Source organism: Protopterus annectens, chromosome 4.part0, assembly GCF_019279795.1.
Source record: "Protopterus annectens isolate FY-2018-M chromosome 4.part0, PAN1.0, whole genome shotgun sequence".
Taxonomy (NCBI): Eukaryota; Metazoa; Chordata; order Ceratodontiformes; family Protopteridae; genus Protopterus; species Protopterus annectens.
In genome coordinates, this window is record NC_056733.1 from 1155628765 (window position 1) to 1155653505 (window position 24741).

The 24741-nt window shown below is 43.9% G+C and overlaps 1 protein-coding gene across 5 annotated transcripts in view; it reads right to left on the minus strand.

Moving 5' to 3' along the window:
- FBXL6 (F-box and leucine rich repeat protein 6) overlaps positions 1-24741 on the minus strand; it is a 1251928-nt gene that overhangs the window by 1108099 nt on the left and 119088 nt on the right. The window lies entirely within an intron of this gene.

Here is a 24741-nt window from a genome sequence, read left to right on the forward strand (position 1 = left end):
TTCCCTATTAGGGATTTTGCTCTATCATGTAGTAGCTTCCTCCTTCTGTTGTACAGTTTCTTTATGGCAGGGGTCCACCAGACTGGATGCCTGCCTTTGGATAATTGGGTCTTGGTTTTGTTTGGGATAGCATGATCCATGCATTCCTGGAGATGTCCGTAGAATGTGTTTATATAGGATTCTGCAGTTTGGGCCGTAGTTTCCACTGGCCCTGGGGCCTTGAAGGATTCCACTTCGGTTTTGAGAAGTGAGAAGTTCGCTTTTGAGAAGTTTTTCACTGTGGTTTTCTGGGCTGGGGGTGGGGTCGGGATGTGGACATCCAGTGAAATTAATTTATGGTCTGATCTTACCAATGAGGGATATACTTCTGGTGTGGAGCATAGAGTCCCCATGTTGGTAATAATCAGGTCTAGTATGTTGTCCCCTCTTGTGGGAGTGGTGACTAGTTGTTCCATAGCATTTGAGTTTATAATTTCCAGGAACCTTTGGGCTAACGTGCTGGGGCTTGAGTAGTACTCCCAGTCAATGTTTGGGTAGTTGAAGTCACCCAATATAATGGTGTTCGGAGAGATCTTCATGTTCTCCAATGTTTTCAGGAAAGCCGAGTGGGATTCCTGTCTTTGAGAGGGTGGTCTGTAAGATGCTATAAACTGAAAAGCAGTCTTGCCCACTGTTAGTTGCACATGGATGGTCTCCGATACTTCGTGCAATGCCACTAACCTGGAGGTGTGGATATCCTTGACAAATATGGAAACTCCCCCTCCTTTTGTGGTTCGGTCCAGGTTTTGTGGCCGAAAAGCATGATATGAGGTGTAGCCTGGTAGTGCTGGGATGCTCTCTGGAGCCTTGAACCAGGTTTCTCTCACTGCACAGATATCAATGTTCTCCATACTGAGGAGAGCTTCGAGTGTGTGCATCTTCAGGTTAAGACTTCTGGCGTTTAGCAGCATTACCCTTAGTTTCTTGTTCCTTGTGCTGTCTATGGGGGTGGGTTTGACTTTTGAGCCTTGCCTAAAAAAGGCACTATGGGGGTGGCAAGAGCCTTTGCCAATATCCGAAAGCCCAGTGGTGACAGCTGCAAGCCGTCCCTAGCGAAGCAACGTGGCTTGTCGAGCATGTCATCCCAGGCTGACAGACACTGGATCCCCTTTGAATGACACCAAAATTTTAGCCAATTGTTAAAATCGATCATTTTGTCTTTGTACTGTGGCATCATTCTAGATGAGGGTAAGATGCTGCTCAAGGGTCAGGGTCATACCAGCCTGGGCTACATGATCAGAGAGCTCCTCTATGTCTCTTTTCATGTAGTCCAGGGAGGTACGTCTCAGGTCATTCACACTAGCATGTACAATGGGTCATATTTGTATTTGCTTTGGAGTGACCTGAGTGCTTGCGTTATGTGGCGGATCCTAGCACCCGACAGGCAGCTCACCGTGAACTTCTCTTTATTCAGCCTGGTGAGCGGGATGTCAGTGTGTCTGACAATAGAGTCACCTATTACAAGAGTATCAGGTGTGTTATTCAGCCTTAAGGGCTGTGGCTGCTTGGCACACTGACTTTGTGGGCTATGTGTTGTGCGTGTTTTGTTTTGAGGTAGCGTTTGCTTGGATGTCTGCTTTGGAGGTCTCTGTTGCTTAGGTAGATTTTTATTTAGAGCCTCCGAGTATGTTTTTGTGTATTTATGTGTTTGGTTCGCTGATGTGGTGGGACTGTGTGATACTGGAATTGTGTTGTGTGAGGTTACCTTCTCCTCCTGACTGGTTACACCAGTTTTGAGATGAGAGAGCTCAGCCTCCAGCTTGGCTAAATAGTTGCATCTCTCACATATATTTGAACCTGTTTGGAGGAGGAGACGGTTGTCTGTGTACATGAGACAGTTGTAACATTGCCTCAAAATTCACAGATTCACCTGCTGGACTGGAGAGGAAACCATTGACTGACCTTTGGACATGCTAGAGTAATATAGGGAAACTGAATTTAAGACGGACCAATAGAGGACAGGGTAATTGTAGAGAGTATAAGAGTAAGTAGTGCTTATGGTTTAATAGTGCTAACTTGTAGGATTACTTAATTGGACCAATGAAGGGCCTTAGAATGAGAATATGGTCTTTAAATTGAGAGATAGAGCAGTTCTAAGGGAAAAAGTGAAGAGCAGACTTTGCGGAGCCAGGACTAGTTTAAATCCAATTAGGCGGCGCTGCCCGCTGTTGCGCTATGCACAAAAACAAGCAAAACCACGCAAAAGAGGGTTTTAAGAGAGGAAGATGAAGGAGTTTTGGAATCGACTCAAAATGGCCAATAAAACTACATTTTCAAGTCAGTAAACACTCCCACAGGGGCAGGCGGGCTGCTCAATGTTTTTCACTGCCACTGATCAACAGAGAGACTTCCCTTTAGCCCAAGCAAGAAATGGCCTCACAGAAACTTACAAACAGTTCAAGAACAGCAAGCCTGTAACTGAACTTTTTTAAATCTCAGAAAAGTGGGAAAAAAGCAAGATTTTTTTTGCTTTTTTCAGAGACAGCAGAGGTTCACGACTATCAACAAGTTATAACAGTGCAGTAAATGACCCCACACAAGAGTGCTAGGCCAAAGACAGATAAAATGCAAGTTTTGAGAAAAAAAACGATTTTAAAAATAAGTGCAAACAGGAAATTCAGTAAACAGCTCTAGGTTGTGCTCTAAATACAGTTACTAATGCAGAAATCAAGTTTAACAAGCCAGAAAATGCTCAAAATAGGTGGCTATGCAGAAAAACTTAGCAAATAAACAGAGGAAAGATACTTAAAATCTCAAAAGTGGCTCCTTTCTTCTCTCAGCATTTTCGCCTCTTGGTGGGTGCTTTACCAACAGCCAACAAGCCTGAAAAGACGCCAAAACCACGAGGCAACCAGGTTTTAAGAGAGGAAGATGAAGGAGTTTTGGAAATGACCCAAAATGGCCAATAAAACAACAGTTTCAAGTCAGTAACCACTCCCACAGGGGCAGGCAGGCTGCTCAATGTTTTTCACTGCCACTGATCAAGAGAGAGACTTCCCTTTAGCCCAAGCAAAAAATGGCCTCACAGAAACTTACAAACAGTTCAAGAACAGCAAGCCTGTAACTGAACTTTTTTAAATCTCAGAAAAGTGGGAAAAAAGCAAGATTTTTTTTGTTTTTTTGTCCACCCTCGCAACCCATCATGATTTGCTCAAGTTCATTTTAGTTCTGTGATTTGCGGCAAGCAGTGATTAGCGCACTTTTAGTGTTGATATATGTTGTCTTTTGATGTGTATTAACGTTTCAAAATTTTGTTGTTTTGATTGCTGTATCTTGATTTGAGTCTCAGTATGACAAAGCTTATGGTAACTAGCTGTGAAAGTGCTACAGCTTGAACAGGTTTGCCAGCAGGAACAAAATGTTTTAGGGGAAGGTTAACAGGGCAGGTACTCTGAGTTCAGCAGTCTATTAGTGATGCATGGCTTCTTAAACATTTCATGTTGGCAGATCCAGGTTTGTAGAAGCTGGCAAAAATTTCCGATTGTTCCTTCATTTTCCCTTTTTTAACCATCCACCTGTGTTGGGGCAGAACTCATCTTTCCCCAAAAGAATCATGAATTGAAGTAACCACTTGGAAATTCATGGCACACCATTATTTTGCAATCAAAACCTGTAAATACTGAGGAATTTGGTACAGTTGAGAGGTATGCGCATTGAGCCAATGGCTGCTCTTCCCCTAGACACCAGATCCAGTTTGTAATGAGGAATAAAGGTACAAGGATTAGCCCAAGTTGCAGCTGCACCAATATCATCCAAAGAAATTCTGGACAGAAAGGCTGATGAAGTTGCCATAGACCTGGTGGAGTGAGCTCTGGGTGAATTTGGTAAAGCTAAGCCCACTTTTTGATAAAGAAAATACAATTAGTTAACCACAAGGCCAAAGTAACTTTGGATACTGGTTTGCCTAGATTTGAATCAGAAAAGGAAATAAACAATTGCTCAGACTTTCTTAGCTTTTTAGTTCTGTGAAGGTAGAAATGTAATTGTGCACATCTAACAAAAGTAACAAATACTCACCTTTGTTCAAAAAATTGGGAAAAAACACTGGGAGACTAATGACCTGATTAACATTGGACTCCGACATAGCCTTTGGCAAAATGAAGGATTGGTCAGTAAGGAGACCCTATACTTAAGAAAAATTAAACAAGGAGGCTTAGAAGACAATGCCTGAAGTTCAGACACTATTCTGGCAGCTGTAACAGCAGCTAAGAAAACAGTTTTCCAGATCAAAAAGTTTATATCAGACACAGCCGAAGGTTCAAAATGGAAGGGTTGAGTTAAGGCCTGAAGTACAATGTTTAAATCCCAAGGAAGAGTAGGATCCTTTAACGGAGGTCTAAGTAAGAAAGTTCCACTACGAAAGGCTTTGCAAAGCTTGGAGGAAGCCACGGTAGAATTATGTACTCTGATATGAAAGTTGGAAATGGCTGCCAATTGTACTCAGATAGTTGAGAAACTAGCACCCTCACTGAAAATTGTGGCAAAAAGTCAAGTCCTAAAACTTGAGAGCTTGTAATCTAGGTCTGTCTGCAATAGTAGCAAACAAGATCTTAAATATGTTAGGTTGGTGAGGCATTATGGGTAAATGGAGGAACTCGAGAGTTCAAGAATCCTACGATCTGAAAGAAGCGGCCGAGTCAGATCAGATGGTCAGATCTGAACCCAACAGTTGAGGAAAGAATGAAAATGACATCAGATGTTGTCGATATGCAGATGATACTATTTTGTACCTGATAAAGCCATAAAAAGGACATTTCTGTTTTGTGGAACGTTTTGACATAATTGGAAGTCTTTTCAGGATATAGTGGTAACTGCAAGTAGGGTACAGAAAATAGGCAAGAGCAGGCTGGAATTTACTGGTGAAAACTGGCAAAGGAATAAAGGTATTGGAGGGAATGATAGAGTGGGATGATTTCAAGAAGTCTGGACTGCAGGTTAGAGACTGCCTTCACTAGCACAGGTTCATATCAGAGTATAGACAAAGAGAAAGGGATGGGGGTGGGGCAAGTGAAAACCTGCACTGGTAGAGTTTTTAGTAAAATCTAGAACAGAAACTGCTGCTAAAAAATGGATAATTAGTAGGACATATAAAATATTGCACAATAACTATAATAATCAGAAGAGGTTAGACAAGACTGGGAAGAAAGAGATGGGAAAAGCAATTTAAAAGGGAACATTGAGACAACATATGTATGGCTCCTAAGTATGCAACAAAGTCTAGAAGGTTTGAATTTTTTTGCTTGGAACTATTTCTGCAGGTATTCTGATAGCCCAAGCAGACTTCAAAGAATTTCCTCAAGGTAGATATCAAATGTTGGAGGTGTGATGGGCAAGAAACGGATAAATAGGAACATGTTTTGGGGGAGTATAATGAGCTGAAAGTTTAAAAATCCCCTTCAAAATAATCTTGTCAGAAATATTGGGGAGCATATGGGTTTAACTAAGGAATGATTCTTTTGACCTGGAACACAATATCTGAATTATCTAGATTTAATAATATCTCAAGAGTTTAATTCTATTTGCTGCCAAAAAAGCAATTACTAGAAATGGAAATCAAAAGCTAAACTTACTGTATTTGAAGTACTGAATACCGTAAAATAAATAAAATAACTGGGAATGGGATATTTCGAAAGGGAAGGAGCAAATTACATAGAAATAAAGGAATTTGTGGGAACAATACTTGTAAAATAATGTTCAATAAGAGAAGTGAGATTTAAGGGAAGGCAGGAATTGAGCAATTTATATAAAGCTGGACTAAACGAGAGCAGTTATAAAAAAAAATAAAACATATGTAATGCATAATGTATGCAAATAAAAATGTTTATATGGCTTGTTTTCTTTTCTATTAATGTGTGTGTGCCTATGTTTTAAGTGCTAACTTAATAAAAGTGTTTTAAATAGAGAAATGAAATGAACAACTGATCATGAAGTTCTGAAAGATTTTATTTTGTCAATGTAGTAGTAGCTGTCTCCAGACATCCAAGGTATGCAGTATCCTTTGTCTCCCACGTTTTTGGGTTCTGGAAAGAAAATGGGGAGATGAATAGATTGGCTTAAAGTAAATTCGGATACCATTTTAGGCACAAAACAAGGATTAATTCTCAAAGAAACCATCACTTTGTGAAAGACAAGATAAGGGTGACCCATCGTAACAGCTTGCAATTCAACTACTCTTCTTGCAGAAGTCAGAGCAATCAGCAAAACTGTTTTCCATATTAATAACCTCAAGTCAGCTACATGAGCTGGTTCAAATGGAGAAAGTGCTAGCCTCTCTAACAAAAAATTAAGATCCCAAGGAAGAGACATTGGTTTTCTGGGAGGCTTCTTAATGTAGCAATCCTTTCAAAAACATTTTCACAAGAGAATGCATTGAAAGAGGGTAATTCATGGGCAAACATGCTGAAATGGCCAACTTATGAACCTTAACAGAGGAGGAAAGCAAGCCATAGGATAACTCACACAAATACTGTAAAACCAGAGAAACACTAACCCTAAATGAGTTCTCCTTGGTTTGTTGGCACTAACTAAAAACATCTTCCATTTGCTTATATATGACTTAAAAGTAGTTGGCCTTCTTACCTCCATTAGTTCCTGCTGCAGGTCCTCAGAAAACAGGTGCCTAAAAGTTAATAAGACCCTATCATCCATGTAGTCATCTGTCATTGTTTGGGGTTGGGATGCATCAAACACCCATATTCTTGCGTGAATAAATCCAGTCTGTGAGGAGGCTTGAATTGCCCCTGGCCAATTCCAAAATATGGAAAGACCCCTGTCACCTGGGTCAGAAGGGAGTTACCACAATGATCTTTAGAAAATTCCTTCTGAACCTCTAGATGTACCCTGGATATCAGTGTAAAGGATAGAAAAGCATACATGATCCCTATCCCATCTGAGTGAAGAACCTTCTCCCAATTCTTCCCCTGAGACTTACAAGTGTGGTTCTCCCTGGTCTGCCAAGGGCATCCTTACAGCTGCAAAAGACATGGCTGTCCTCAGTCCATGGTAGATGTAGGCACAACACAAAAATTGCCAAAGGAAAAAGATAAGCGTGTCTAAGGAATCAAAAGTAGCCATAGCAGAGTTGCACAATAGCAGGTGGGTACAAAATGAGTTGACCTGAAATCCAAAGACTCGCCAACAACTTTCCTCTTGCGGACAGGGAAGGTAAAACTGTGGAGATGTATCTATACAGGAAGATTGCAGAGTACCTGTAATCACAACTACACAGGTAAAAGCTGCACTCTCTAAAGCCAAAAACACAGCATCCATGGGACCGGACAACATCCCAGGCTGCATTTTACATGAACTGCAGAACTAACTGGCTCCCCACTTAAGCACCATGTTCAATAATAGCCTCGCATCAGGCTTTGTGCCCACTGAATGGCACACAGCAACAGTTATCCCACTCCACAAAGGGGGAGCCACCACTGATCCCGGGAACTATCGACCTATTAGCCTGACGAGCTTGGTCTGCAAGGCCATGGAATGTATCATCATGGAACTCATAAACAAAGACATTGGTATCCTCCAAACTCTGGATCCCACCCAGTTCGGGTTTCTGAAAGGCAAATCATGCCTCCTGAACCTGATCTACTTCTTTGTGGCAGTCACCAAAGCCATAGATGAGGGTAAGGTGGTTCATACAGCCTATCTTGACCTCGCCAAGGCTTTCAACACCATTCCCCCATTCTGGAATTATAGCTAAACTCACTAAACTAGGTATAAATCCCTACATCACAAGATGGGTTGCCAAATGGCGCACAGACCGAATCCACACTGTAAAAGTTGCAGACTCCAAATCTGACCACAAACCAGTGATACGTGGAGTACCACAGGGTTTAGTCCTGGGACCGCTCCTGTTTGGTATCTACTTCTCTGAAGTACAGGATAACACAGAAGGCCTCTGGTTAATGAAGTTCACAGATGACTGCAAACTAGGACCCATAGTCAAGTCCCCAAATGATGTGGACATCCTACAGAAGGGCCTCACTGAGACAGATGCCTGGTGTCAGAGCCATGGCCTCAAGCTCAATGCCAAAAAGTGCAGTGTCATCCCCTTTGGTAAAAACTCTGTACCCATGAACTACCACATAGGCAGCAATCTACTTAACACCAACAGTGTGATAAGAGACCTTGGAACCCAGGTGGACAGCAGTCTCTCCTTTAATATAGTCACATCGCCACAGTAGTCAGGAAGTCCTTCAACGTGGCACACCTCATCATAAAAGGGTTCTCATCCAGGAAAAAAAGAGGTCATTGTTCCCCTCTACTTGACACTCATTAGACCCACTATAGAGTATAAAGCCCCTTTTGGAATGTACCTCACAAGACATCTGCAGCAGCTGGAAAGGCCACAGAAGTACCTCACAAAGAGGATTACTGGCCTCAAACAAATGCCCTACACTGACCATCTCAAAAAACTCCAGCTTTATTCCGTAGCATATTGCCTACTCTGAGGTGATCTCTGCCTAACATATAAAGCTATGTCAAACCCAGAGCTGTTGGACATGCTACACCTAAAGAAATCCCAATCCCTCCAAGCTACACTCTCTAGGGGCCTAAACCTTGTCACCACAATAAACAGGACATGCTGGAGGGATAAATTCCTGTCCCAGAGACTTCCCATATTCTGGAACAGGCTACCCATCTATGTCAAGCAAAGTTCTTCATTAGCACTCTTCAAGAAAAATCTTGATGAGTAGATGGGAATAGGAAATACATCCCAGGGATCACTTCTGCTCAACAGTGGCACAGGAAAAGAACTTTCTTGGGTGGCGTAAGCCAGGGAATCTTGTTGGCTAGGCTTACGTAGGCCCTTGGGCCGATAGCCTAATACCTACCTATGAGACTAGTAACTGCTCTATAGGTTAAGCAGGAATAAGGTCTCAAAGGCAGATGGAGAAGCCTGGACAAGTCAATAAAGGAAAAAGTAGACAAGTGGTAATGAGGTAAGTAAACCACTGACGGAACATCCACAAGCACAATATCCTGTTCTAAATGCACAAACTTATAGAAACATTCTATTGAACGTTTTTTAAACACAAAAAAGCTCATGTAAGCATTTTCAAACTCCCTTAGAAATGCAATGACAGACCCAAAAACAAAGTTTCCTAGCAAACACAATATTCTAGGCAGAAAAACATAAGTTCTCTTCAGAAAAAAATATTTAATGGAAGGTTTTCATGAATACAAAAACTTTTTTTGCTTTTGTCCACCTTTGAAGGATTATTAACTGACAGACACTTCCACAGTGTCTGCTGAAGGAGCAATCTTCAGAGGAAAAAAAATGCTCTGAAAAAATTAATACTTTAACAGTCTTTATTTGGAGTTCCCCTCAAGCTCCTCACGGCTGGAAGGCCATTTAAAGCTTTGAAATCTGACTAGTGGCAGGGGCTAGGACCCAAATAGCTTAGGCTACTGAAACAGTGATTTAAATGTTGAACATCTCTATCATCTTCGGTTAGCTAGGAGATTTTGGATGCTCCTATAGTTTTCCCGTTTGCTATCAAGCATGGTGCGGTGCCTGCTACTTCAAAGATACTAGCTTCCACTCATGTGAAATGGTCTACTAACAAGCATCCACTCCCTGGCTAGACTCTCACCATCCAACTCTCTTTGCATCCAGAGCACATTTTGGGCCTTCCTCCGGAGTGCGATTTTGGGGAGGGACAAAACCAACATCCTTCATCCAAGACTGTCCAGCTTCTCTAGAACTCAGGTTATTAAATGAACCAGGGTCATCCTTGCAACAATCAATACTCTACCCCTCTACACAATGGAACTAGCAAGCAGGCCATTTTCTTAAAAATAAATAATAATAATACATTTCTTAAATTATAACTCAAGACACAGGCAAACATCCATTAATATAAAAGAAAACAAACGATATTAACATGTTTCCAGTTGCATGCATACATTATACATCACATATGTTTTTTTTTATAACCATCATCAGTTGTTGTTTGTCTTGCGGCTTTTCCTGGTTAGGGGTCGCGACAGTGGAACTCCAGTCCGCTAATGATTGGCAATAGATTTTCACGAACACCGAGGTGCCAGCTTGACGTCCAACCTTCAAAGAAGGCACGCCCATTTACGCATGTCATTCGAACGCCCACCCAACCGCGGGGAGGACATGCAGACTCCACACAGAAGGCACTCCCCGCACTCCTGCAGAGAATCGAACGGGAGAACCTCTTGCTGTGAGGCAACAATTCTACCGCTGCACCACCACGGATATAACCCATCATCAGTGCAACATTAAATAAATTGCTAAATTCCTGCCTTCTCATAAACCTCACTCCTCCTACTGAACATTATTATGCACATACTGTTCACAAAATTTCCATTTATTTCTCTGTAATTTGCTCCCTTCCTTTTTTAAAATGTCCCACTTTCAGTTTTTTTTATTTTATCTCTATTACAATATTCAACACTTCAAAATACATTTGATCTGGACTTTCATTTCCACTATCTAGTAATTACTGTTTTTGGCAGTCACCAGAATTAAACTTAACATGGTCTTACTATGTCTAGGCAATTCAGATCCTGTATTCCAGCTCAAAAGAATTATTTCCTTAGTTACATCCATCTGCTCACCCAATATTTCTGACAAAGTACACAGTAGGGAAGTACAGTTCTGTAAAATCTTACCATAACTGTAGGTGTCCTTGCCTATACCACTGCAGTATTCTTTACAAATGGAATTCCCTGCCATGAAGCCAACCGTCTGGCCAGTTTACAAAAGTCTACCGCTGCTTTAAGGTACCCTGAACGTCACCTGCACAGTCCTTCTGTAGGGTAGGGCATAAAGGTGACGTTCAAGCGTATCATCGTCAGAACCGATTGCTCCAGTAGGAACACCAGTGCAAGGAAAACCAAGGAGAACCTGCACATCCAGAAAGGAAAACAGACCAGAAGGATGAAGGGAGGGAGTGAATACTGCAGCGATGAAGGCAACGACATCTACCATTATGGTAAGATTTTACATAATTGTACTATGTCCTTACATTCACCACTGCAGTATTCCTAAGAAGAAACTTGGGAGGAGGAAGCAGCAGAGCCCTCCAAGAAGACATGAAGAATGGCAGCAGCAAAACCAGTTCTGGCTCTGGAGATGCCATCCAACTGGTAATGTTTGCTAAAGGTATGCACAGAAGTCCAGGTAGCAGCTTCAAGAACAGAATTAACGTCTAAGCCTTTGAAAAAAAGCAGCACAAGAATTCACAGCTCTAGTGGAATGAGCCTTTACAGAAGGAGGAAGGCTCTCGCCATGAAAAGTGTAAAAAAAGGAAATAGCCTTTGAAATCCAAGTGGAAATAGTCTGCGTGGAAACAGCCAAACCTAAAGTCCTAGAATGAAAGGAAACAAATAACTGGTAGATTTTCTGGTAGCTTTAGTTTTATCCGAATAATATCTGAGCTGTCTATGCAGATCTAAGGTATGCAGCACCCTCTCACTGTCAGATTACAGAGAGGGGAAAAAGTAGGCAAATGAATAGGCTGATTAAGTCACAACTCATTAACCACCTTGGGCATGAAAGAAGGATTAGTACGCAAGGACATCCTGTCCTCAAGAAATATCAAAAAAAGGAGGACAAGCCATAAGGGGGCTTGCAACTCAGAAGTAAGAGCTAACAAAAGAATGGTCTTCCAAGAACAATGTTGCAAGGAAGCTGAAACAGCAGGCTCAAAAGGAGCCCGGGTCAATTTTTCCAGAATGAAATTAAAATCCCAGTGAGGAGGAACAGGCTTCCTGGGAGGTCTAATATTAAGGACGCCTTCAAGAAATAGCTTCTAGATTTGAGTCTAAGCAAACAAGGGAGTTAAAGGCAGACAAGCAGAAAGAGCTGATAAGTGAGCCTTAATAGAAGAATAGGCCAAACCAGCATTGAGCAACTCACACAAATAACAGAACCAAAGGAACATCCACAGAAAGTGGGCCCAGGTCACAAGAAAGACACCAGACAGAAAACCTCTTCCATTTAGAGAAGTAGGATTTCCTAGTAGTGGGTTTCTTGGCCTCCTGCAGGACCTGCGGCACGTCCTCAGAAAAAAGGTGTCTATGAGGGATCAAAACCCTATCATCCAGTTGAAGCGTGGACAGGTGGGGGATGGATGAGAGACCCCTTGTCTTGTGTGAGGAGATCCACCCTGTGAGGTAACTTGTGACGACTGCCCTTGGCTAGATGCAGAAGTAGAGGGAACCAGTGCTGTCGTGACCAAAAGGGTGTCACCAACAAGATTTGGGAGCATCCTGTTGAATCTTGAACAGGACTCTTGGAATGAGAGGAAGGGGAGGGAATGCATAAAGAAACATCACCTTCCAAGAAAAGAAGAGGGCGTCCACTTTCCATACCAGAGGACCTGGGACTCTGGCACAAAACGCAGGAAGTTGTCTGTTTAGAGGGAAGGCAAGGAGATCTAATTGAAGAGTACCCCACTGGTAAACAACGTCCAGAAACACATCCCTGTGAATCATCCATTCATGGGAACTGAGTGAAGGACCTGCTCAGATTGTCTGCCACAATGTTCTGATCTGAAGGAATATAAACTGCCTGAAGAGTCACTTGACACTGGATAGCCAGATCCTATACCAGAAGTGCCAGCCAGCAAAGACGGTAAGATCTTGTACCCCCCCCCCCCCGTTAACTGATATACAACATGACTGTGGCATTGTCTGTGAATACCTTGAGAGGCCCTGGAGAGAAGACAGGATGAAAGGCCTGACGAGCCAGCATAACAGCCCGCATCTCTTTGATGTTCATGTGCTCCTTCCGCTGACGAGGCGACCACACTCCCTGAACCTTCAGGGAGCCAAACGTTGCTCCCCATCCCACACCTGAAGCATCTGTGAACAGATCCTCTAAGGATACAGGAGGCAGAAAAGAAAGCCCTGGATTCAGAGACAACTGCTGAGAAGAGGAACAGGAAAGTCTAGAGGATGCACATACTGAAGCCGCACTGACTTCAGAAACCACTGGAACTTCCTCATGTGGAGTTTAGCCAGAGGGGCATCGGAATGATGGAAGCCATGAACCCCAGAGCTCTCAGAAACTCCATGGCTATAATGAAGGCCAAGGGAAAAAGAGTTTGAAAGAAAGAAATGAGAGTCAATGCCTTTGGAGCAGGCAGGGATGCCACCATTGGCACCATTTGAATCCTGCAACCCAGAAAGATATGATCCCGAGGAGTCAGGAAAGACTTTTTGAAATTTATGGTGAACCCCAGGCTCTGAAGAAGAAAAATGGTAAAATGAAGATTTTGCAAAATGACCTCTGGAGAAGATGCCTGAATCAGCAGATTGCCCAAATAAGGAAAGATTTGGATCCCTTGAACCCTGCAAAAGGCAATCACAGGAGCAAGGTATTTGGTGAATACACTTGGGACAGGAGAAAGGCCAAAGGGCAAAGCACAGAAAGTACAGTTGTGTACACTTACCATAAATGTAAATGTTCAAGTGTATTCACTGTTGCAGTCATCACACTTGGGTTATCTGCCTGCAGGAAGCCCTCAGTCAGCCCGAATACCAGTGTCTTAGTATTTCTGCATTGGATGTTGTCGCTTCTTCCATAACATCAGGTCGTCAGGGGTATAAAACAGGCAGCCGATGCCATTACATCAGTTTTTCTTGCCCCAAATGTCAGAAACCCCCAAATATGGAGTTAGTATATGGTGGGGAACACCACCAGTAAAAAGTAAATACCAATGCCATTAGGAATAGCCATACAGAGAGGTGGATAGATAGAGAAAGTCAGGGGGCTGGAGGGAGGGAAACCAGGACTGCAGTGAATACACTCGAACATCTACATTTATGGTAAGTGTACACAACTGCACTATGTTCTTCGTGTTTCACTGCTGCAGTCATCACACTTGGGTTGATTCCCAAAGCTGAGGAAGGGTGGAGGCAGTCAAGAAGTGTTAGGGCTGGCTAGTAGGCCTTGCAAGACTGCTGTAGCAAATCCAGCCCTGGATTTGGAAAAGATAGGTAAGTGGTAATGCTTGGTGAAGGTGTGTACACAGAACTCCAGGATGCAGGATGCAGCTTCCAGAATGTCCCTGGCAGGGACTCCCCTGAGGAATGCCGTAGAGGTAGAAGTAGCCCTAGTGGAATGTGTTCTGAGCCCCTGAGGGGTTGGTTTTCTATGGTGCTTGTAGCAGAACTGGATGCAGTGTGCTATCCATTTGGAAATGGTTTGTTTTGAAATGGCCTTACCCTCCGCTTCTGTAGCAAAGCTGACTAGCAGCTGGTCAGATCTTCTGAAAGGCCTAATCTTATCAAGGTAGAACCTGAGCTGTCTGTGCATGTCCAAAGAGTGCAGGATCCTTTCCCCTTTATTTTGAGGGCTAGGGAAGAAGGTTGGTAAATGGATGGACTGGTTTAGAGCCACACTGGACACCACCTTAGGCATAAAGGACGGGTTACTACTGAGGGGAAACCCTGTTAGCATGGAAAATAATGAAGGGTTCCACAGCCATTAGTGCCTGTAATTCAGACACTCTTCTAGCTGAAGTTATGGCTAAAAGCAAGGCTGTTTTCCAAGAGAGGAATTTTAACTCTGCTGAAGCAGCAGATTCAAAAGGGGAAGCATGAGCTTTTCCAGTACAAAGTTAAGGTCCCAGGCAGGGGTGGGTACTTTCCTTGGGGCCCTTAAATTGTTAGCCCCTCTCAGGAACTGTTTGATGAGAGGGTGAGAAAATAGAGGTGGCTCAGTATTATGAGCCGAGATGGCAGAGGCATGAATCTTAATGGAAAAGGATAGGCCTCTGTGGAGTAGCTCTGCTAGGTAATCCAGGATTAGAGGCAAGGAGGGCACAGCTGTGTCCTTTCCTTTAGACTTTTCAGCATAGGATTTCCTAGTACTAGGCCTTCTGGCTTCAAGAATGACGTCCAGCACCTGTTTGCTGAGGGTTGCTGATGGGGTATTCAAGGGATAAGCCAGGCTGCAAAGTTTAGGTTTAGCAATTGTGGATGCAAAATCTGTCCCTCCTGCTGAGACAGCAAGGTAGGAGTCTGGTGTAGGTGCCAGGGTGGCACTGTTGTCAGGTTGCACAGGAGTGGGTACCAGTGCTGGCGTGGCCAATCCCGGGCAATCAGAATTACCCTTGGCCTGTCTTGTTTTATCTCCAGTAGTACTCTTGAGAGGAGGGGCAGGGGGGCAAAGGCATAGACTGAGAGGTTTTCCCATTGAAAGGATAGGGCATCCACCTTCCAGGCCCTGCTGTGAGGGTTCCTGGTGCAGTATTTGCTTAACTGCTGGTTCTCGGGGGAGGTAAAGAGATCCACCTCTGGAGTCCCCCACCTCTGGATCAGAAGGTTGAAGGTGCTGGGCTCCAATTTCCACTCGTGTGGGTCTAGGAGATTTCTGCTCAAGTCGTCTGCCAGTGAATTTTGTTTGCCTGGCAGGAATTGAGCTTGTAGATGGGACTTGGTTGCTCAAGGCTGTGTTGTACAGGGCCATGGCTAACCTGCAGAGTGGGTAAGAATGGGTTCCCCTGCTTTTTTTTATGTACCACATGACTGTGGTGTTGTCTGTTTTTATCAGCAGCTGTCCTGGAAGGATTACGTATTTCAAAGCTGTCAGAGCATTCTGTACAGCTAGCATCTCTTTTTGAGTGATGTGCAGGAGAATCTGCTTTGGGCTCCAGTGGCCCTGAATGCATTTGCCTGCCATGTGAGCCCCCCTCATGCATAGTCTGATGCATCTGTTGTCAGGGTTTGGGTGGCGTGGGGTTGAGTGAAATGCAGTCCCTTGTTGTGGCTGCATGCTTCTGCCCACCAAAGGAACTCTGCCCTTAGACAAGGTATTATAGGAATGACTGCTTCCAGGTTCTGAGAATGCTGGCACCAAAGACATTTTAAGTACCATTGAAGTTTCCTCATATGCAGTCTTACATATGGAATTAGAAAAATACACGAGGCCATGCACCCTACGGCTTGCAGTATTTTTCTTGCAAATAGCTGGGTTCTGGTGGCCATTTGTTTGAAATAGTCTGTCAGATAGACCTGTTTTTCTGAAGTGAGAAATGCCATCTGGGAAGTTGTGTCCAAATTTGCTCCCAGGAACACAATCTTTTGACTGGGTACCACTTGAGATTTCTTTTCGTTGATGGTGTACCCCAATGAAGTGAGAAGACATTTTACAAATGCCAGGTGCTGAAGCAGCACTTCCTGACTGTCCGCCTGACTCAGGAAGTTGTCCAAGTATGGGTAAATTTGGATATTTCTTTGCCTGCAGTATGTAATGGCTGGAGCCAGGCATTTTGTGAATACTGTGGGCGCAGTAGACAAACCAAAGGGAAGTGCAGAGAACTGATGGTGCATAGATCCTGCCTTGAAACAAAGATTTCCTGCATGACTCCCTTATGGGGTTGTGTAGATAAGCTTCTTTGAAGTCTATAGAGTGACTAACCAGGCATCCTTGGCTAGTATAGGGAGAAGCTGTTGTAGGGTAAGCTTCTTGAATTTTTGGACCACCAGAAAGGTGTTGAGAATTGAAAGATCCAGGATAGGGTGCCAAGAAACGTCTGGAGTAGAAACCCTGACCCCTTTGTTCTACTGGAACAGGTTGAATAGCTCTAATATTGAGCAGGGAAAGTACTTGCTTTGGACCCTCTGCCCACCGGTTTGTTGGAAGGTCTGGAAACCCGCATGGGGTTGGCAGTCAATGGAAGTAGAATTTGTGCCCCTGGGATAGAGGGCCAAGCGGTCCTGAGTGATGGACATCCAGTTTTTTGCATGAAGGGCAAGTTTTCCTCCTAGGGGCACAGGCAGTTGGGCAGGGCTGGGTAGTAGAACTGAGAAGTCATTGTGAACTTTTTCCATAGGGGGTGGCTTACCACTCCCTGTTTTTGGGGTGGGGGCACTCTTTCTTAGATCTCTGCATACCCTGAGACTGTAGTCTGGGTGACCTGTTTCCCATGGGTCTTATCTGGGAAGGCCTGGAAGGGGCTGGAAAGGACCAGTGTTTTGAAGGGAAATGCCTACTGAATCTAGGAGGTTACACTTGGAAGAATTCTTAAACAGTTTGCATAGATTTAGCTTTTTCTGCCATCTTTTTAAGAACTTCTTCTGCTTTGGTGCCAAACAAACAGTCCATATTTAAAGGAGCGTCTAGTAATTTTGATTTGACATGATCTGGCAAGGTTTGCTCCTTCAGCCAAGCATGTCTTCTCAGTACAGAAAGTACAGTTGTGTACCTACCATAAATGTAGATGTTAGAGTGTATTCACTGTTGCAGTCATTACAATTGGGTTATTCTGCTGGTAGGCTACCCGCAGTCGGCCTGAGTTCCAAAGTCTAGGTCCGGCGTCGGTTGCTGTCGCCTCTCCCTGACGTTAGTGCGCCAGGGGTATATAAGATGCAGCCGACGCCATTTTCTTCAGTTTTTCTTGCCCCAGATGTCAGGTGCCCCAAAACTGGTAGGCTAATTTATGCCAATAAGCATTCATGCACATAAAACAACTTTTCCTTCATCTACAAGCAAATACACCACATAGGTTGTATAGGATAGAGAAGTACAGATAAATCCCAGCAAAGAAAAGGGGGCATGGAAGGAGGGTAACCTGGACTGCAACAGTGAATACACTCGAACATCTACATTTATGGTAGGTACACAACTGTACTATGTTCATCTTGTTTCACTGTTGCAGTCACTGAAATTGGGTTGAATCCCAAAGCTGAGGTTGGGAGGCTGGAGCTAAATAGGATTAGGAGAGGCTATAAGGCCCTGCAGAACTGCAGTAGCAAAGTCTGCTCTGGATTTAGAGTAGAGAGGTAAGTGATAGTGCTTTGTAAAGGTATGCACTGAACTCCAGGTTGCAGCCTGTAAGATGTCTTTGGTTGGTACTCCTCTGAGAAAGGATGCTGAAGTGGCTGCTGCTCTGGTTGAGTGTGGCCTAATGTCCTTAGGCACTGATTTGCCATGCTGTGAATAGCAGTAACGAATGCAATGGCCTATCCACTTTGAAATAGTCTGTTTAGAGACAGGCTTTCCTTGTGATGCTGCAGCATATGCAACTAGGAGTTGATCAGTCTTTCTGAAAGCTTTAGTTCTGTCCAAGTAAAAGCATAGCTGTCTGTGAATGTCCAAGGAATGCAGAATTCTCTCCTCCTTATTCTGTGGATTTGGATATAAAGCAGGCAAATGAATTGTTTGGTTAAGGGCCACAATGTACACTACTTTAGGCATAAATGTAGGGTTTGTCCTCAGCGAAACCCTGTCTGGATGGAAAATGATAAACGGTTCCACAGCCATGAGTGCCTGTAACTCTGAGACTCTTCTAGCGGAGGTTATTGCTAGGAGCAGAGCTGTTTTCCAGGATAAGAATTTTATGTCAGCTGCAGAGGCTGGCTCAAACGGAGGTAGTGTGAGTTTTTCCAAGACATAGTTGAGGTCCCATGCAGGTATTGGTGCTCTCCTTGGAGGTCTTATGTCTTTGGCCCCTCTGAGGTACTGCCTTAGTAAGGGGTGTGAAAAAATAGGTGGTTCTGTATTGTAATGAGCTGAAATGGCAGAAGCATGAATTTTAATTGATGAAAAAGAAAGGCCTTTATCCAGCATCTCAGTTAAGTATTGTAAAATCTGAGGAATATTTGGAACAATCGTGTCAATACCTTGTGCTTCGTTCCAAGCACAGAATCTCTTCCATTTGTCTGCATAAGATTTTCGGGTGCTAGGCCTCCTGGCCTCCAAAATAACATCCATCACTGCTTTAGAGAGAGGCGCGTCTTGAGAGGCTATTTTATCTGCCATGCCGCCAGGTTTAAGGTTTTGAGCTGGCTGTGCAGTGTCCGACTGTCTTGCTGGGTCAATAAGTGAGGCATTTGAGGTAATATCCAGGCTGGGCTGTGAGACACGTTCTTTAAGATTGGGTACCAGTGCTGGCGGGGCCAGTCTGGGGCAATCAGTACAATTTTTGGTTTCTCTTGTCTGACCTTGAGGAGGACTTTGGGGTGGAGAGGCGGAGGAGGAAAGGCATATACTGTTAGATTTTTCCAACAGAAAGAGAGTGCATCCACTTTCCATGCTTGTTTGTGATAAGTCCTTGTGCAGAATCTTTGTAGTTGGTAGTTGTGAGGGGAGGCAAATAGGTCTATGTCCGGGCATCCCCAGGTCCTTGTTATCATGCTGAAGACTTATGGATCCAATTTCCACTTGTGGGGATCCATGAGGTTTCTTTCTGCTTAGTTCATCTGCCAGAGTATTTTTCCTTCCTGGCAGGAATTGTGCTTGCAGATGTACTTGGTAAGTCAATGCTGTGTGCCACAAGTTCATGGCTAGCCCGCAGAGGGGGTAGGAATGCGTGCCTCCCTGCTTGTTTATGTACCACATGACTGTAGTATTGTCCGTCCTTATTAGTAGTTGTCCTGGTTGAAGTTGATCCTTGAAGGCTGTTAGGGCATTCTGAACAGCTAGCATCTCTTTTTGATTGATATGTAGACTCATTTGACTTGCGGGCCATGTGTCCTGAATACATTTTCCTGCCATATGGGCCCCCCAGGCAAAATCTGATGCATCTGTTGTCAAAGTCTGCCTGGCTGTGGGTAAGGTGAATGGCTGTCCCGTGTTGTGGTGACAGGCTTTTGCCCACCGTCGTAACTCCTGTTGTAGGCAGGGAATGAGGGTAATTACTGTTTCCAGGCTGTGGCAATGTTGAGTCCAAACACTTTTTAGATACCATTGAAGTTTCATCATGTGCAGTCTTGCATATGGAATTAGCAGAATGCAGGATACCATGAAACCCAAGGCCTGCAGGATTTTTCTTGCAGATAACTGGGTATTTGTTGCCAACATTTTGAAATAAGCAGTCAGTTGTCTGTCTGGCATGAGATAAGCCATCTGGGCAGTTGTATTTAAGCATGCACCCAGGAATATTCTCTCTTGAGAGGGTACGAGTTTTGATTTCTTTTTGTTTACTGTGTACCCTAGACTTGTCAGTAATATTTTTACAAACGCCAGATGCTGTAGTATAATGTCCTTGTTCTCCGCTTGAATAAGGCAGTCGTCCAAGTAAGGATATATTTGCATTCATCTTTGTCTGCAAAATGCAATTACTGGTGCCAGGCACTTTGTGAAGACCCTGGGCGCAGTAGATAAGCCAAAGGGCAGTGCAGGGAATTGGTAGTGCATTGAGCCAGCTTTGAATCTGAGGTATCTTCTGCACGTTTGTCTGTTTGGGACATGCAGGTATGCCACTTTTAGATCTATAGTCACAAGCCAAGCCTTCTTGCCCAACCATGGGCAGACACTGCTGTAGAGTCAACATCTTGAATTTTGGAATATCCAGATATGTGTTTAGAGTAGATAGGTCCAGTATAGGTCTCCAGGCTTTGTCTTTTCTGGGTACCAAGAACAGTCTTGAATAGAATTCTTGACCCTGCTCTTGTCTTGGTACTTGTTGAATGGCCCTCAAGTCCATGAGGGATGAAACTTGTTTTTGTGTCTCTGCCCATTGATTGTGTGGCAGATCTGGCATACCGTTTTGCCTTGGCAGAGTATGAAAGTGGAACCTGTAGCCTTGTGTAATTATATTTAGAACCCATTTGTCCTGGGTGATCATGTGCCAATTTTGTGAAAAAAGTGCTAATTTTCCTCCCAAAGGGGCTGCCAAAAGATAAGTGCTTGGTGCTGGAAGTGGGAAGTCATTGAGACTGTTTTCTGTATGGCTGTGATTTTTCCTCTCCACTTTTGGAGGTAGAAGCACCCCATTGTTTAGGCCTGTATGAGCCTTGGGGCTGTGATCTGCCTCTGGGACGTCTGTATCTGCCCCTTTGTGGTCTACCTGACACTGGAAAGGACCAATTTTTTGTAGGCCAGTTCCTGCTAAATCTGGGAGGCTGTACCTGCAAGAAATCCTTGACTGTTTGCATAGATTTAGCTTTGTCCTCCATTTTCTTCAACACCTCTTCTGCTTTAGCACCAAACAAAGTATCATGTTGTAAAGGAGCATCTAATAGTTTTGCTTTAACATGATCCGGCAAATTCTGTTCTTTTAACCAAGCATGCCTCCTATTGACAGAACCTGTAACAGCGGCCCTGCAGGAGGCCTCAAGAGAATCAAAACCACATTGCAAAGTATGCTTTCCAACTTGTTCAGCTGCATGCAATAAATCCTGCATTTCTTTATTGTCTGCACATTCTGTATTTGCTGGCATTTTCTGTTTAAGCAAAGACATAAGATATTGCTGATACTTAAGCATATGAAATTGGCAATTTAAGGCTCTTACAGCCAAGGTAGCAGAGGTATAAATCGTTTTACCCCATCTGTCTAGGGCTCTAGAATCCCTATCAGAGGGGATAGGGTTTTTTGCAGTAGAAGCCTTGAATCCTTTGGGACCCCGAGAGATGGTTTCAGGGTCTGCTGCAGGGTTCTTATAGAGAAATTTATGTGAGTCAGGAACCCTGTAGTATCTGTCTGGCTTAACCGGAGCTGGTGGTAAAGAGTCTGGAGAAAAACTGGACTCTGAAAATACATCATCTACAATGTCCAAATCAGGTGGAATAGCGAGGGGCCTGTGCTGGGGCAATAAAAGGAAATCTCTGAGCCTTTTCTTGGATTCTGAGTACTCTTGGTTCTCCCAGTGAAAATGCTCCCTCATAGTATGCAGCGTTTCCCCAAAAGAATAATCCTCAGGAGGAGAGGCTGAAGGAATAGATTCTTCAGCATCAGAATCCTCATAGGGAGGAATAGAGTAATCCTGTTCAGAGGAGGAATCAGAGGAAATGGAAACCTGGTCTGAAGATTCATATTCTAACTCTTGCCTACGCCTTTTTTCAGAAGGGGGATGGGAACCCCTGATCAAAGTAATTAGGTCTTCGGCCATTTTAAGCATCTGATTTTTAGGCATGGAGGCCTGTTCAGGTGAATGCTGCACTTGTTTCTTTGTCTTTACAGCTGCTTTAGCCTTTGCCTTTATAGCTGAAGTAGGTTTTACATACAACTGTGTAGGCCTGAAAACACCCTCAGAAGCCGATGCCTGCTCAGCGGCTCCAGACCCATCTGAGAGAATGTTTTCAGAGTGTCCAATACCTTGAGTTTCCAGAGGCCCAGTCGGCTCCACATGGGAGTCGGAAGCGGCCTGTGGCTCTGAGGTAGCGGGCGTCAGGGGCTGCAAAAGCGCCTCACTGAGAACCGGCGACAGGCCTAGAAGAAGCCTCGTCGTCTGTTTTGGATCTCGGATGCCTGTCCTTTTCTTTTCGTTTTTTGTAAACTCCGGTAGTCGGCTGATCCGATGGCATTATATAGTTAAATCTTCTGCCAAAGTAATGAAATGCAAAATCGTACCGACGCTTAATAGTGCGTTGGTTAAATCTGGCACAAAACCGACAACTAGCAATATTATGGTCAAGGCCTAGGCAAGAAATACAGTAAGAATGAAAATCCTTATGAGGTATTTTCTTCCCACAAGAAATACAGTTATTAACTTTTTCTGACATTGGTCTGGAGCAAGAAAAAAGTTTCCACAATGGGGTACTTAGCTTTAATGAAGACTTCGGATCTGAAATTCTAATTTGAAAACTTCAGGAGTCGGCCAACCGGCACTTGCGAACTGCTTTTGCTTCGGGCAACGCACGGCAAGAAAGACTGAAGAAAATGGCGTTGGCTGCATCTTTTATACCCCTGGCGCACTGACGTCAGGGAAGAGGCGACAGCAACCTACGCCGGACCTAGACTTTGGAACTCAGGCCGACTGCAGGTAGCCTGCCAGCAGGATAACCCAATTGTAATGACTGCAACAGTGAAACACGATGAACATCCAGTGACTGCAGCCCTGCAAGATGCTTCTAGGGCATCAAAGCCACACTGCAAAGTATGCTTACTAACTGGGTTTGCAGAATGCATTAGCTCTTGTAAATCTTTATTTTATGCAAAATCTGAAAATAACACAATTTTTTGTTTAATTAGTTCCATAATATGTTGCTGGTAATTCAGCATGTGAAACTGGCAATTTAATGCCCTGATAGCAAGGGTTGCAGAGGTATATACCTTCTTACCCCATCTGTCTAAAGCTCTGGAATCCCTGTCCAAAGGGGTAGGATTTTTGGCTGTAGTAGCCTTAATACCTTTAGGTCTCTGGGAAATGATTTCTGGATCAGCAGTAAGATACTTGAAAAGAAACTTGTGGGAATCAGGTACTTTGTAGTACCTGTCAGGTTTCGTAGGTGCCAGGGGTAATGTGTCTGGAGTAAGACTGAATTCCATAAAAACATCATCTACAACATCCAGGACAGGGGGTATAGCTAGAGGACTGTGCTGAGGCAACTCTAAAAATTCTCTGAGTCTCTTTTTGGACAGAGGGTAGTCTTGGCATTCCCAGTGGAAATGCTCTCTTAAGGTATGTACGGTTTCACCAAACGAAAAATCCTCTGGAGGGGAGGCAGAGGGAATGGATTCCTCTGCATCTGAATCCTCATAGGCTAAGGGCATGTCTTGATAATCAGAAGGGTCAGAGTCATCGGACTCCTGGTCTGTAGAATCAGAAGGTAACTCAGTTCTTTGTCTCTTAAGGGAAGGCTGGCTTCCCATAATTAGCATAATAAGGTCTTCGGCCATTCTAAGCATTTGTTTTTGTGGCATAAGCGCTTGAGCATGCACTTTGGTTGTTGGTTTTCTAGGCGTAGTGCGTACTGTGGGCCTAAGAAACTCAGTAGTTTTACCTAAAAAAGTAGTAGTCTGTTTGATTCGAACATCAGTAGGACGGAATACACCCTCAGAAGTCAGTGCCTGCACAGTGGCTCCGGACCCATCCAAGTTAGAGACATCCGCTGGTTCCATAGTTGAAGAAGCATCTCGCTGCATACCGGACTCCGAATGGGTCTCAGCAGAGGCCTGCAAATCCACAGAAGCGGGCATCAGGGGCTGCAAAGGCACCTCACTGAGTACCGGCGGACTGGCGACTAACTTAACGGAAGCATCGCCAGCAGTTTTGGACCTATGCAGTCTGTCTCTGTCTTTATCTTTACATTTTTTCGGAAGATCGTTAGTCGGGTGGCTTATCGAAGCCATTTCGGAATACGGAGAATGAGAGTAAGAGAACTTAGCAACAAAGATAGCCCGACAACGAATGGTTCAGTCATTAAACAAGGCACAAAACCGACAGCAAGGGACAGTGTGGTCTGGGCCTAGACAGGTGACACACTAAGAATGAAAATCTTTGTGAGGTATTTGCTTTCCACAGATAAGACAATTGTTAACTTTTTCTGACATCGGTTAGAGCAAGAAAAAAGGATCCCCAATGGGGTACTTAGCTTTAGAAGACTTCAGGATTATCAACTCAAAAACGAAAATTTCAGGTAGCGGCCGACCGGCACTTGCAAACTGCTTCTGCTTCGGGCTCTTCCTCGGCAAGAAAGACTGATGTAATGGTGTCGGCTGCCTGTTTTATACCCCCTGATGACATGACGTTATGGAAGAAGCGACAGCATCCGATGCAGAAATACTAAGACTCTGGTATTTGGGCTGACTGAAGGCTAACTGCAGGCAGATAACCCAAGTATGATGACTGCAACAGTGAAACATGAAGAACATCTGAAATTTCCAGGAAGCAACAGAGAAATGCAAAAATCTCCTGAAAAGAGGATGGATCGGAATATGAAGATAAGCATCCTTGAGGACCAGAGACACCAGAAAGACTTGAAGGAGCAAGAGAGGAAAAAAGGACTGAAGGGACAACATCTAAAAGGAAGGCACCTTCAGAAAGGTG